The sequence below is a fragment of the Pinus tabuliformis genome, chromosome 9, assembly GCF_031772625.1.
Source record: "Pinus tabuliformis cultivar Carrire ecotype Pingquan chromosome 9, CPIR1, whole genome shotgun sequence".
NCBI classification, from domain to species: Eukaryota; Viridiplantae; Streptophyta; class Pinopsida; order Pinales; family Pinaceae; genus Pinus; species Pinus tabuliformis.
In genome coordinates, this window is record NC_142307.1 from 124,817,533 (window position 1) to 124,830,030 (window position 12,498).

Here is a 12,498-nt window from a genome sequence, read left to right on the forward strand (position 1 = left end):
ATGTGACCTAGGTGTGACCTCAACAACATAGAATCATGTTGAAACTTTAGCCTTTAAGACCCATGTGGCCAAATCTTAATTGGAGGGGTGGAAGTATGTCAACCTTGGAGGTCATTGCAGGAATAAGAATCTACTATAGGAAGCTATGGGAATTGAAATCACAACCATCATTATTAAAACCAACCACAATATTTTTTAATTCTTTAAAAATAAAGGAAATAAATGGAAATTAGCTACTTTAGCACTTGTAAGCTTGTTACAATATATTTATGAAGAAACATGGTAGGAATGGTAATGAACGAGTGAAGGGGTGAGGTAAAATGATAAAATATGGGTGTTTTAAATGGTGTAAGAGAGGAAAAAATAATGATTCAACTCTCTTTATCACAACTTTTAGTCACAAAAAAAGGGACTTTCTAATCAATGGTTAGATCACTAGTAAGTTATGTACCTTAATTTGGAGAATATTAGAATGACTTAAGTTTTATTGATATATCTCTTAGATTTGAGCCCTTATGGATTTGAGAATTTTTTTGGTAATACTTTGATATGTCTTTTCTACAATTCCACAAGTGTGAATTGAATTTGACGTTTCAACTGAAAGTTATGGTAGCTTTCCTAAAACTTTCTTTTTTTGGCCTTTCTCATAGGAAAACTTGTATAGTGGTGAGCACTAGTATTGCAGCAATAATTCTGCAACTCCTGTGCTTCCTACTTTACTCTTATCAACCCAGGAGTTTGTAACAAACTTGGAAGCGACGATGTTGTATGGACAAGTACTAGTTCTTATTGTAGGTTGTCACTTGGTTAGTCGGCGCAAGATCACTAGGAGCTGAAGCCAACTTCTATGGATTCCAAAAGAAGCTTTATATGTGATGGAAGGAAAAAGAGATTACTCTACTGATGCTATTCTACTTGCAAAAAGGAAGACTGAAATGTAAAGAAAACCAAGGAAATCCTAGTTAACCACTAATCCTACTTTTGCAGAAAACACTATGAAAACCATGAAAAGAATGCCATTATCTACTCAAGGAAGTAAACAACATCTACCTGAGCTATTTCTGAAAGTAAATGAGAAAAGAACATCTTTTTGGATTTTTATGTATTTTTATGTGAATTTGTCATGCATGTAATTTATTTGTTTGTGGATGTGGCAGTGAATAGGTGGCGATGGAGGGTGGTTTTGGGACTTGAGAGGATGTAGGATGGTGTGGATGGGTCCTAGGAGGTCTCAAGTGGCCTTCTGGAGGTTTTTCCCACACTCGGCCTTCAAAATAAATCCTACAGGAAAATCTACAAGAGGACACGGGAAATCTACAGGAGGAAAAACAACGTTCTACAAGAGGCCTACAGGAGGAGGTCGAGAGTAGTTTTGGCTGTTTTGAGTGCGTGAGAGTGGGTGGAAAAGCTGGTTGAAGGGTGGAATGAGGTTTTAGGGCACCTAGGGTCTACCAAGAATCATTAGGAGAGAGGAATATGATTGGATTTTCTCAAGGAGAGAGGAAGGAATTCTATGGAAAATGTAAGAAACTAAGGCAGAATTAAGGGGAGACTTGGGCAACCTGTAGGGCATGGATCAGATGGATGATGGAATGGATGATAGGCTAGACTACTGCTAGAAGATATATGATGCATAAACAACTGACAGTCAATCAATGAGATTAAGCAAGCAAGGAAATAAGTGCGTCTAAAAACAGAGTTTTTGCATCAAAGTAAACTATGATCTATGGAAGAAAAAGCTGATAACCATTGCATGAAAGAAAAGCATGAAAGAAGACTATTGCAAATAAGGAAATGAGCATGATGAAGAAGTTCTAAAGCAAAGCAAACTAAACTATGACCCAATCAGAAAGCTGCAAACATTAGAAGTCCTATGAAGGAGGAAAATCTGTGTTTTTTGGGCAACAAGAGGGTCTTTGCCTCAGATCATTGTCCCAAAGGGAGGAAGAGAGGCCAAGACACTACTGCTAGCCTTTTGGATATTTTCTTTATCACTGCTTAACTTGCTATTGAAAACACAAATGGAAGAAAACTATTGAATCATCAAAAACAACCTATTCTTAATCATAAAAGAAATACATCTAACAACAACCTAATCTACAACTAAAATGAAACATATAAATACAAGAAAAGAGGAGCTTGGCTGCTTGGATTGGGCCCTAACCTAAGAGCTTCAGCTCTCTGAGGTAACTCAGTGCTAACTCAAAAAGGATTCCATTTTTATTCTCAAAAAAACAATAACAAGATTACATGAACTGTCAAGATAATAAGCTCGAAGTTGAGCAGAGTTACATAAGCAATAAAGTAGCAAAAATTCAACAAAAAGTAGACCCTAGTGATGCCCTAGGTCTCTCTACTTATACAAATTAAGCTCTTAACAACTTCCTCAAAATCAAGGAGGCTTGGCTCCCAAAACTTGAGATAAACATCAGTTGTCCTCCACTTGCTCGGCTGCCTGCTAATGCATGACTTGGTTCCCTGTACTCCGAGTTGAATGAAGGGGAATTCAAAATCAGGAGTAATAAATGAGGGGGATTCCCTCCTATAATTCCTCTCCTTTTTCTACTTTGAGTTATTGCTACCATTTTTCCACTGTATCGTTGACTTTGACCACAAAAATCATCAATAATCTGCATTAAACACATATTAGACCTCATGGCATCATAACTAACTCAACTCACTCTATAAGCATAAATATAATTAGAAAATCATGTAATAAGCTAAGAGAATGGTTGATTTGACTAGGTTAGGAGGTAAAATGAGCCCATATAGTTACCCATTTATGAGGCTCATCATCACCCCCCTGCTGAAAGTGTTGCTCATCCTTTGAGCAACTTAGTCCATCTCCTCATCTTTTATGGCCCTGGTGGCTTCCCTAGCATCCCATGCTTCTGATGTGGTCTCCTCTTCCTTGTCATAGAATCTTGCCTTCCTGTCTACCTCTTCCCACTGTTGTTGCTCTTCTTCTTCTTTTCTGCCTTCTAGCATTCCTAGCAGCAATGGGGGACTCAATTTGAGGCCAATCAAATTGACCTGTAGCCTCTGCATGGAGCCCTTATACATTGACACTCTCCTTAATGCCTCTTTCATCCTCATTGGGGAATGATACTCCTTAATCTACAGATTGTGTGGTAAGGTGTTCCATTTCCTCATACATGCATGCACACAATCATCCCCAAGTAACCTTTCCATATCCTCAAAATGTGCAATGGCTTGAGCCTGATCACTGATATATCTGGGGGTAGTTTGATGATTATGTGCAAGCAGGTTATGTGCACTAATGAGTGCCATGGGGTTTGATGGCTCAGCTCTGATCATTAAGGGCTCATTTTGTTCCTTTATCATCAACCTTCTTATTTCTGCTGCCTTTAACTCTTCATGGTTCATCCATGAGGCCATGGCCATTATTTGCAGGTCCCCTAGCCTAGCATTAGGGTCCCACAAATTCATGTCTGTGAGGACCATGTTATGGAGATAGAATTCTGCCATCTTTGCCTTATCTTCTGATGTACTTTGGTCACACAGGTCCATAAACTGCCTGTAATCTTGGAAAGGCATTGTGCCTCTTTGTGCCAAAGTCTTGATCTAAAATTACATCCACTGGTCCTTGAGATATAAGCCATAATATTTTGTTGGTGTCCTACATTGCAATGCTTCCATGGACTAGTTGACCATGCATGCCAGTTGGGTCTCTTTCTCTTGCAATAGTCTTCTTAGCAATTCATTTTCAGTTTCAAGGTGACTTCTTGTGATTGCTTCCCTGTGTCTGACAACACTTAACTCTCTACCCATTTCTTTGAGTTTGTTTTCCATATGGTAAATATCCTCAACTCCTTTGGATTTGGCTATTTTCATCCACCTATGGGTCTTTATTCTCACTTTCTCCAATTCAAAGAATAGTGGAATTGCAAATTTTTGTGGAATGATTCTTTCCCCCTCAAGAAGAATGTAGTAAGAGCCAATACTAGGTTGGGGACCAGGTTCTTGTGCCTTTGTTTCTTCCACATTTCCCTATGGTTGTCCTTCTACCCTTTTTTCAAGTTTTTCGGTCTCCTGTAGTTTTGACAAGGTCTCCTGTAGAAAAGTCTATGCCTCCTGTAGAACTGTTTTTGAGTCGTGTAGTTCTACTTTTTCTTTTCATGTGGGAGATCTAGGAGTCCCCCTTTCATAAGTGATAGGTGCCTTGGAAGGGGATTCTTTTCCTTAGGCAGAGGGTGAATCTTCAATAATAATTGGCACTTTAGAAGAAGGCTGGGGTTTCCTTGTTTTGATCCTTGTGCTCTACCTAGCCCTGAAATACATTGAGGTTTGCCTCTTCCTCTTTTGTTTTGGCTTAATTGGTGTGCTAAGGGCAGTGAGAGAAGCTGTTGCCTCTCTTTCTAGGGTCTCAGGAGACACTTCTGTCTTTTCTTCCCCTTTTCCTCCTTCTGTCTCTGTTTGCTTTGTTTTATCCTTCTCTCTTTTGGTTTCTTTCTTCTTCCCTTCCTGTTCCTCTAAATCACCAGTTTCTTCTCCTTCTCCCCCTTGCTGCTCTTCCTCCTCACTACCAGTAGGGCTAATATCATAGGTTAGGGCCTTTATGTCATCTTCAACAGTCATGTTTTGGAAAATTTTCCATGCTATGGGGATTGTAAATGTATGGAGGGCTTCTTCCACTAAAATTTTGATTAACCCATGGTGAGCTAGCTGGTCTAGATTTCCTACTTTTACTTTAGTACTGGAGTCAATGAGGGACTGTAGGAGGAAGTAAGGGATGCTGAGCTTCTGAGGGGCTGGAGTGTCCATGCCATACCTTAATTCATGCATGATTCTAAAGTGGTAACCATAGAAAATGCTATACCTCCCCTCACAGGAAATATACTTGATTATTTGATAGCTAACCTCATCCCAAGGGTATGGTATGCTAGCTCTTCTTATGCCATTCTTATCTTCTACAGGGGTTTCATTGTTTTGGAAGAAGTTTTTCTTGGCAGCCTGGCCAATTGGTTTTTCATCCTTACTCCAAGGCAACCCAAGAGGAAGGGTGGTGACCCTACTGATAAATTCAGGGGTTATCTCCATGGAAAGGCCCCTAAAGGTGACAGTGGCATGTGTTCTAGAGTGAGGGACCAAAGAGTGGGTGAATTCTTGATCAATTTCCTCATCAAACCCTCAGAATCTCAAAAAAGTTCATCCAATTGGCTCTTGTGAATATCTCCACTATTTGGGGGTGTGCATGGAGCTTGGAGGAATTGGTGGGCTCTTTCCTCATAAAACCTCCTGTCATTTTTCCTATGCTTCCTTGGAAAACTAGCTATGGAAATGGAGAGAACAATTTCTGAATAAAATAGAGAGACAAATATACTGTGTTTTTTTTTAAGAAATAACAACAATTATTTTTATCAATTTCCTCGACCCAAAAGTTCTATCTTCTCCTCAAAACTAAACCACTGCTTGAATATTTTGATATTCAATGGAGGTATAATAAGAACCTACCTCTTCAGTGCGAGAATTGTGCTAAAACCCATGTTTTCCCTCTCCAAAACAGCTTACTGGCCCTCCTGTAGAACATTGCCAGCCCTCCTGTAGGATTCCTGTAGGTTCTCTTGTAGAACCTGTAAGTGCTCCTATAGGATGCCGAGAGCAGGTTTTGGGAGAGATCAGTGGAGAATGATAGGTACAAGGCTTGTGGTGGCACGAGAAGGTAGTAGGAGTGGAGTTTCTAGGAGAGAATGAAGGAGAAAGGTGGTGAGAGTGCTTCAGCGAGGAGTACTTATTGCTTTTTTTGGATATTCCGGGATGGAGGGTGAGCTGGCCAAGTGTACGTTGGCCCCATTTGGACCGTTGGTCCCCACCTGCCTTGTCATCATTTCCATTTTCTTGTAATCATCTCACATGATTGCATCAGAGATCCCATCGCCTCCACTACCTGTTCTTGACATCTCTCTTGAGTTTGACTAAGTGCGCATGTGGTGACATCTTCAGATGAGTGAAGTCAACTGGATGGAGGTGGCCAAGTTAACTGGCCACCTCAACCCCAACTAGCCTCAACCATCTCATTGTTGTTGCATGCTTTCTAATTATACCAATGCAAACAGAGGAGCGGGTTAGTTACTTACCTGAGATCCGAATGAATTCGCTGTGAGGTGCTATGGCCTTTCCTTCTACTGCATGCCTTTATTTATTTTGATGCATGCTTGTCTTCTTGTTGAGATATGGATGTGCTGTGTGCAGGTTCCTTTCTGGATGGATCTGATCTTCAGGTGTTTTGTTCAACCTTCAAATTTGCACCCTCATGCTACTGATGCTAGATTTTAATGGGATCAGCTGCTACAGGAATTCCTACAGGAGTTCCTGTAGCTGCTTCTCCCTTTGAAATTTTAGCTTTTTCTATGCTTGGAGCTATGAGGATGATTCCAAAAAAGTTGATAGAGATGGAGAGAAAAAGGGTAGGCTTAAGGTGAGGTGGATGGTGTGGTTCCATTTCTTATTTTTTTGTTTTTTCCCTTTTCTAAAAAAACTGTTTTTTTCTGTATTTTTTCTTGGGCAGGAAGAAGAATGATGCTTGGGATGTAATGCAGGTCTATAAATGATGGAAAATAGGTTTGATGACTGCAGGAGGATTTATAAATATTTTATGAAGCTTCCTTGTTCCTCAAACTGCCTTTAAAATCCATTTCTGGCTCTCTGTAATACAAGACCTCCTGTAGAAAACACAGTTTTCAAAAAAGAAGCACAGTGAGGTGAAAAGAATGTCAAGAATGATGGAGAAAGGTGACGGAAGATAGGATAGGTGCTGGTATTGGTTTCAAAGCTCCCTTGGCACCTGCTGATGCTTCCTGTAGTCCTCCTGCAAACCTGCAATACAACTCGAAATTAATTTTTCTTTTTCTCCTTTTTTTTGTTTTGAAAACAACCAGGGCACCACAGGGAGGTTTTCACCCTATTTTCCTGACCTGGGCACCTCCAAGGGAGGTTTTCACCTAGGGATCTTATTTTATTTCTTCTCTCTTTTTTTGACACCACTGGGCTGCCTCAGGAGAGGTTTTCAACCCAATAATGGGAATCAAGCGCCTCATGGAGGTTTTCACTTGAGTCCTTATTATTTTTTGTTTTTTTTTTTCTCTTTTTTTTTTTTTTTTTCAGTGAGTCGGTGAAGTGGAGGCTAAGACATGCTCCACTACCATCACTGACTTATTCAATCCTTTGATGAACTATCACTTGGAGAGGGGTTTCTTGTAGACTTGAAATCGGTGTCCATTGACAAGCATGGGGATGACTTCATCATCAATGGTTCTGATCAGAACTGAACCATTGTCATTGCATTTCTCCATAGCATAGGGTCTTAGCCATCTTGTCCTCAACTTGCACTTGAAATATTTATAGTTTTAATCATAGAGTAGTGCCCAATATCCCTCTTGAAATTGCTTCTCTTTGATATTTTTGTCATGCCATATCTTCCTTTGAAGCTGGACTACCTGTGTATGGAGAAGGGCCTGCATTTTGTGTTCATCCAATCCATTTAGCTGGAGTAATATTTCTTTCTGTGCATGGCTAAGGTCTAGTTCCAGCTGAGCTACCATCCTTAGTGTATTGAATTCAAATTCTATTGACAGCAAAGCCTTCTTCCCGTAGACTAGTTCATAGGGTGTGAACCCTGTAGTGCTCTTCCATGTTGTGTTGTAGGCCCAAGTGGCCTCAACTAATCTGTCCGCCTAGTCTTTTCTACTGCTGCTCACTACCTTGGTTAGGATCCCTTCCAAAGCTCTGTTAGTGACTTCCACCTACCATTGGCTTCTAGATGGTAAGGGGTGGAAGTCTTGTGCTTGATTTTATGATGTGTGAATAGGTCTTCAATCAAATTGGAAGTGAAGTGGCTGCCTTGATCTGTAACCGACTCTCTTGGATACTCGAACTTGTAGAATATGTTTTCCCTCAAAAACTCAGCTACTTTTTCCTCTGTCACTAATTTGATTGCTTTTGTCAATTCCCACGTTGTCAAGTAGTCGATGCACACAATGATGTATTGATTTTGTTTTGAAGGAGGGTTGATATGCCCCACAAAGTCCATGCTCCACTTCTCAAATGGCTCACACGTCACTTGAGGCTGCATGGGAATTTCATCCTTTGGAGTGGGTTTCCCCATCCTTTGACACCAATCGCATTGGCTAAAATATCTCCTCACATCCTGATGAAGAGTGGGCTAATAGTAGCTTGCTTGCAGTATCTTGAAGGTAGTTCCTTTTCCTACAAAATGACCTCCACGAGGCCCATCATGACAAGTCAGGAGGATGTCAAAAAATTCCTCCTCCCTGTCACATCTCCTCAAGATCTGATCCGAGCCAAGTTTGAAGAGATTTCCCCCAATCCATGTGAAAGGGGCGCTTTTACTTATAATCTTGCTCTTCTATTTTGAGGATAAGTGTGGTGGGAACTGTTCTGAAACCAAGTAGTTTGCTATATCAGCAAACCATGGAGAGAGTACTGAGATAGAAAATAGGTGTTCATCTGGCATTTGATCATCCACCATTCCTTCTTCACCTACAGGAAAATTTACTCTAGACAAAAAGTCAGCAACAACATTTTCTTTACCAAGCTTATCAACAATGGTCAAATCAAACTGCTGCAGTAAAAACAACCATCTAACCATGCGAGCATTTACATCTAGTTTTTTCATTAAATATATAATTGCAGCATGATCAGTGTGCACAAAAGTTTGATAGCTTATGATATAATGTCTGAATTTGTTTAAGGAATGCACTACAGCTAGGAGTTCCTTTTCGGAGATTGTATAGTTTAGCTTCGCCTTTGACAAATTTTTTCTTATAAAGTATATGGTATAAGTCAGCTTTTCATCAATTTGTCCCAAGGCTTCTCTTATTGCTTTGTTTGAGGCATATGTGTGAATGTGGAAAGATAGGGCCTAGTTTGGGCCTCTCAAAATTGGGGCAGTCACAAGCTTGCTCTTCAAGGTATCTAGGGCTTCTTGATAGTTTTCCTACCATATAAATTCTACATCTTTTCCCAAAAGACCAAATAACAGAGAGGCTAGCTTACTGAAATCTTTAATGAATCTTTGGTAATACCCAGCTAAGCCTAGGAAACTTCTGACATCTCTCACCTTTTGAGGAGGTGGGACCCTTTGGATGATGGCAATTTTGTTGGGGTCCACCCACAATCCTTGTTGAGATATTGCATGACCTAGCATGGTCCCTTCAGTCATCAAAAATTCACATTTTTCTGGATTGAGGGACAGGTTCATCTCAATACACTTTTCTAGAAATTTTCCTAGGTTAGATAAAGCTTCCTGAAAATCAGAGCCATAAGGAGTAAAGTCATCCATGTATATCTCTACTGCATCATGAACTAATTCAGAGAATATACTTAGTACCGCTCTTTGGAAAGTGGCTGGAGCATTAAAAAAACCAAAAGGAAGGAATTGGTATGCAAAGGTACCTCAAGGACAAGTGAAAGTGGTCTTATCTTGGTCTTCCGGGCTGATTTGAATCTGATTATACCCGCTAAACCCATCTAGGAAAGAGAAAAACTTTTTCCCTGCCAGACCATCTAACACTTGATCTATGAAAGGTAAAGGAAAATGGTTCTTTTTAGTGGCTTTGTTCAATTCCCGATAGTTGACATAGATTCTCCACTTACCATTTTTATTTGGCACTAACACCAAAGGAGAGACCCATTCATTGTCAAAGATGGGATAGATGAACCCTGCATCAAGCAAATTTTTCAATTCTTCCTTAAAAATATCTTTAAGTGTTGGGTTCATCCTCCTTTGAGGTTGCCTGACTGGCTTGCCACCTTCCTTGATGTATATATGATGAGTACAAACTGAAGGGTGCACTCCCTTCATCTCCTTATAACTCCAGGCGAAGGCATCTAAGTGCTTTCTCAGCAGGCTACGCAGTTCCTTCTCCTGGGAAGTGGATAGGGATGGATTGATTTTCAAGGTTCTTTCTAGATTGAACTCTATATTCTTAACATGGAGGGAAGTCAGGTCGGCCACACAGAGATCAGTTGAGGGGTTGTTTTGGGTTTCTCTCACTATGTCCTCTAAGGGTAATACACTGGGAGGTGGATTCTGAATTAAATTTTCAATCATATCATCCTCATCTTATGGTTTTCCCCCCATGGTGGTTTCTAATGCACAAAGTGGTGCAGAATAAACTTTATCCTCATCTTCCTCCTCCAACCAGAGAGGTAGATCATGTTCTAACGAAGGTTGGGCAGGAGGATATAGGATTAACTGCTTGGACATATGCATGTTCTTTATGTTCATGTTCGCAGCTCGACAGATGAAGTAGGCATCGATAATATCCAACCAGGGTCTTCCCAGAATGAGAGGATACCCAGTGATCTTTCCCTTGGGCTAGAGAACTAAGAAATCAGTAGGGTACTCCCAAGAATCAATGGAGACCATCACATCTTCCAAAATTCCCTCATGGGTCACGGTGGAGCGGTCTGCTAACTATAGCACGGTTGTGGCCTTCCTCAAGGAACCCTGAAGGTTAAGTTTGAGCATTGTGTCCTTTGTCATCACATTAATGGAAGCTCCTAGATCAATCAAGGTATGTGGGATCATGGTGCCATTAATGTGGACATCAACTATTGGGCTTCTAGGGTCCAGATATTTTGGATAGATTACCTGCCCCAACATTAGGTCAGACAGTTGTCCTATGACATTGATGGTTGGGGCATCTCTATTATGCCTTCCTGGATGCCTAAAGCACTTCTCTTTGATCAACCTATTGTAGATAGGCACATCTTTTATGGCTTAGAGAAGTGGTATCTTCACACATAACTGTTTCAATTCTCCTAGAAGTCTAGTTTCTTCTGGGGTAGGCTGGATTATCATGGATAGTCTCTCAGGAAAGGGTGGAATTTATTTCGGTTCACTTTCCTCTTTATCTTCATCAACCTCCCTAAGTGGAGGTTGACTATCTGGGAGAACCCTCCCAGATCACAGGTTAATCTCCTAAATCTCCACAGCATAAGTTGGGCATGATGGTTCCCCACTATATAGTTCCTGAGCCTATCTATTATTTGGGTTTGGGTTCGGCTGGACAAGCATTTGGGGTTGCCTCGGTGGAGCAGAAGGTAATGGTTGTGGTTGGGTAGGTGGTGGAGGTAAAAGAGCGAGAAGAGAGTTGTACTAGTGCCTCCACCCCTGATGAGATCCATTCCACTGAAGTTGCAACTGAGCATAGGATTGAAATGAATGAGTGGCTAGTTGGGCATGATATTGAGATGGGAAGGCAAGGAGGAGGTGTGGACTAGGAAGGATGAGTAGGAGGGCCCCAAGAAGGTATGGAGTGACTTGGTTGGGGTGGTAGTATGCCTGAGATTTCACTTGCATCCCTTGTTGGTATGGTCTAGGTCCATGCGGTCTCCTTTGGTTCATGAAGTAGTGTGGTTTAGTGGCTCCTTCGGCCCCTTGGTATACCACTTTAAGTCCGGGCAAGGAAGGGCACTTTTCTATAGAATGATTTTCTTCACAGACTGAACAAACCTCTATAGAGTTCAATGGACATTTGTTCCTAGGATGCCTCCTGGTGCATCTAGGACAAAAAATGGCAAAATCCCTCTCTACTTCCTCTTATTTTATTTTGATATGTAAGGTATCCATTTTCATTGCAAGAGTCTACAACATCTCACTCTTGAAGTCTTCTAGCATGTTTCCAATTTCTCTTTTAATGGATGAATTGGAAGAAGAGGTACTGGCTATGGGTTGACTCCCCCTACCTTTCTTTCTGGTTGCTCTAGAATGGTTTCTAAAAATAGTATTTATGTCCTCATAAGATAGTTGGTAGATGTCTCCCTCGGCCAACAGATGGAGGGTGTCTAGAAGGTCTTCCATAATTCATATAAAATAAGTATAAAATGGTCGGATAGGGAAAAATCCTAACTGCCACGGGGGTTCTCAGAGCTTTGTCCATCTCTTTAGATTGGAAAATGTATAACAAACTAAATTATGAAAATGGCAAATTGACCTGTTTGAAAATGATTTTAGGAGTATTCAAAAATTTAGACTTCCTTAGAGCATATATGTAAAATTATAACAAACCAAGATCTAAAATTTGAACCAAATGTTCACTCATATTTCACCTGAATTTGGTCTAACTTTCATGGTTTGAAATCTCATAGAACTTTTTTATAGCAAAAATGCCAAACTGACTTAGTTGAGATTGATTTCAAGAGAATTTAGAAACCCTAACTTCCTTGGAAGATATCTCAAAAAGTATAACAAACCAAGATTTGAAATTTGAACCAGATATAAGTTTCACCGTTTGAAACCTCCTAGAAAAAAATAAGAAGAAGAAGAAGAAGTTATAGTGAAAATTCCATGATGACCTATTTGAATTAGCAAAAGCTTGGGATCATGAGCTCAACTACCAAATGTTATGGTCCTTGTGTAAGGTCCCACCTTACCAACCATCAATAATATAGAGAAGTAAAGGTCACATTGAACACTAATACTCAATTTTTTTTCTCATAATATGACTAACT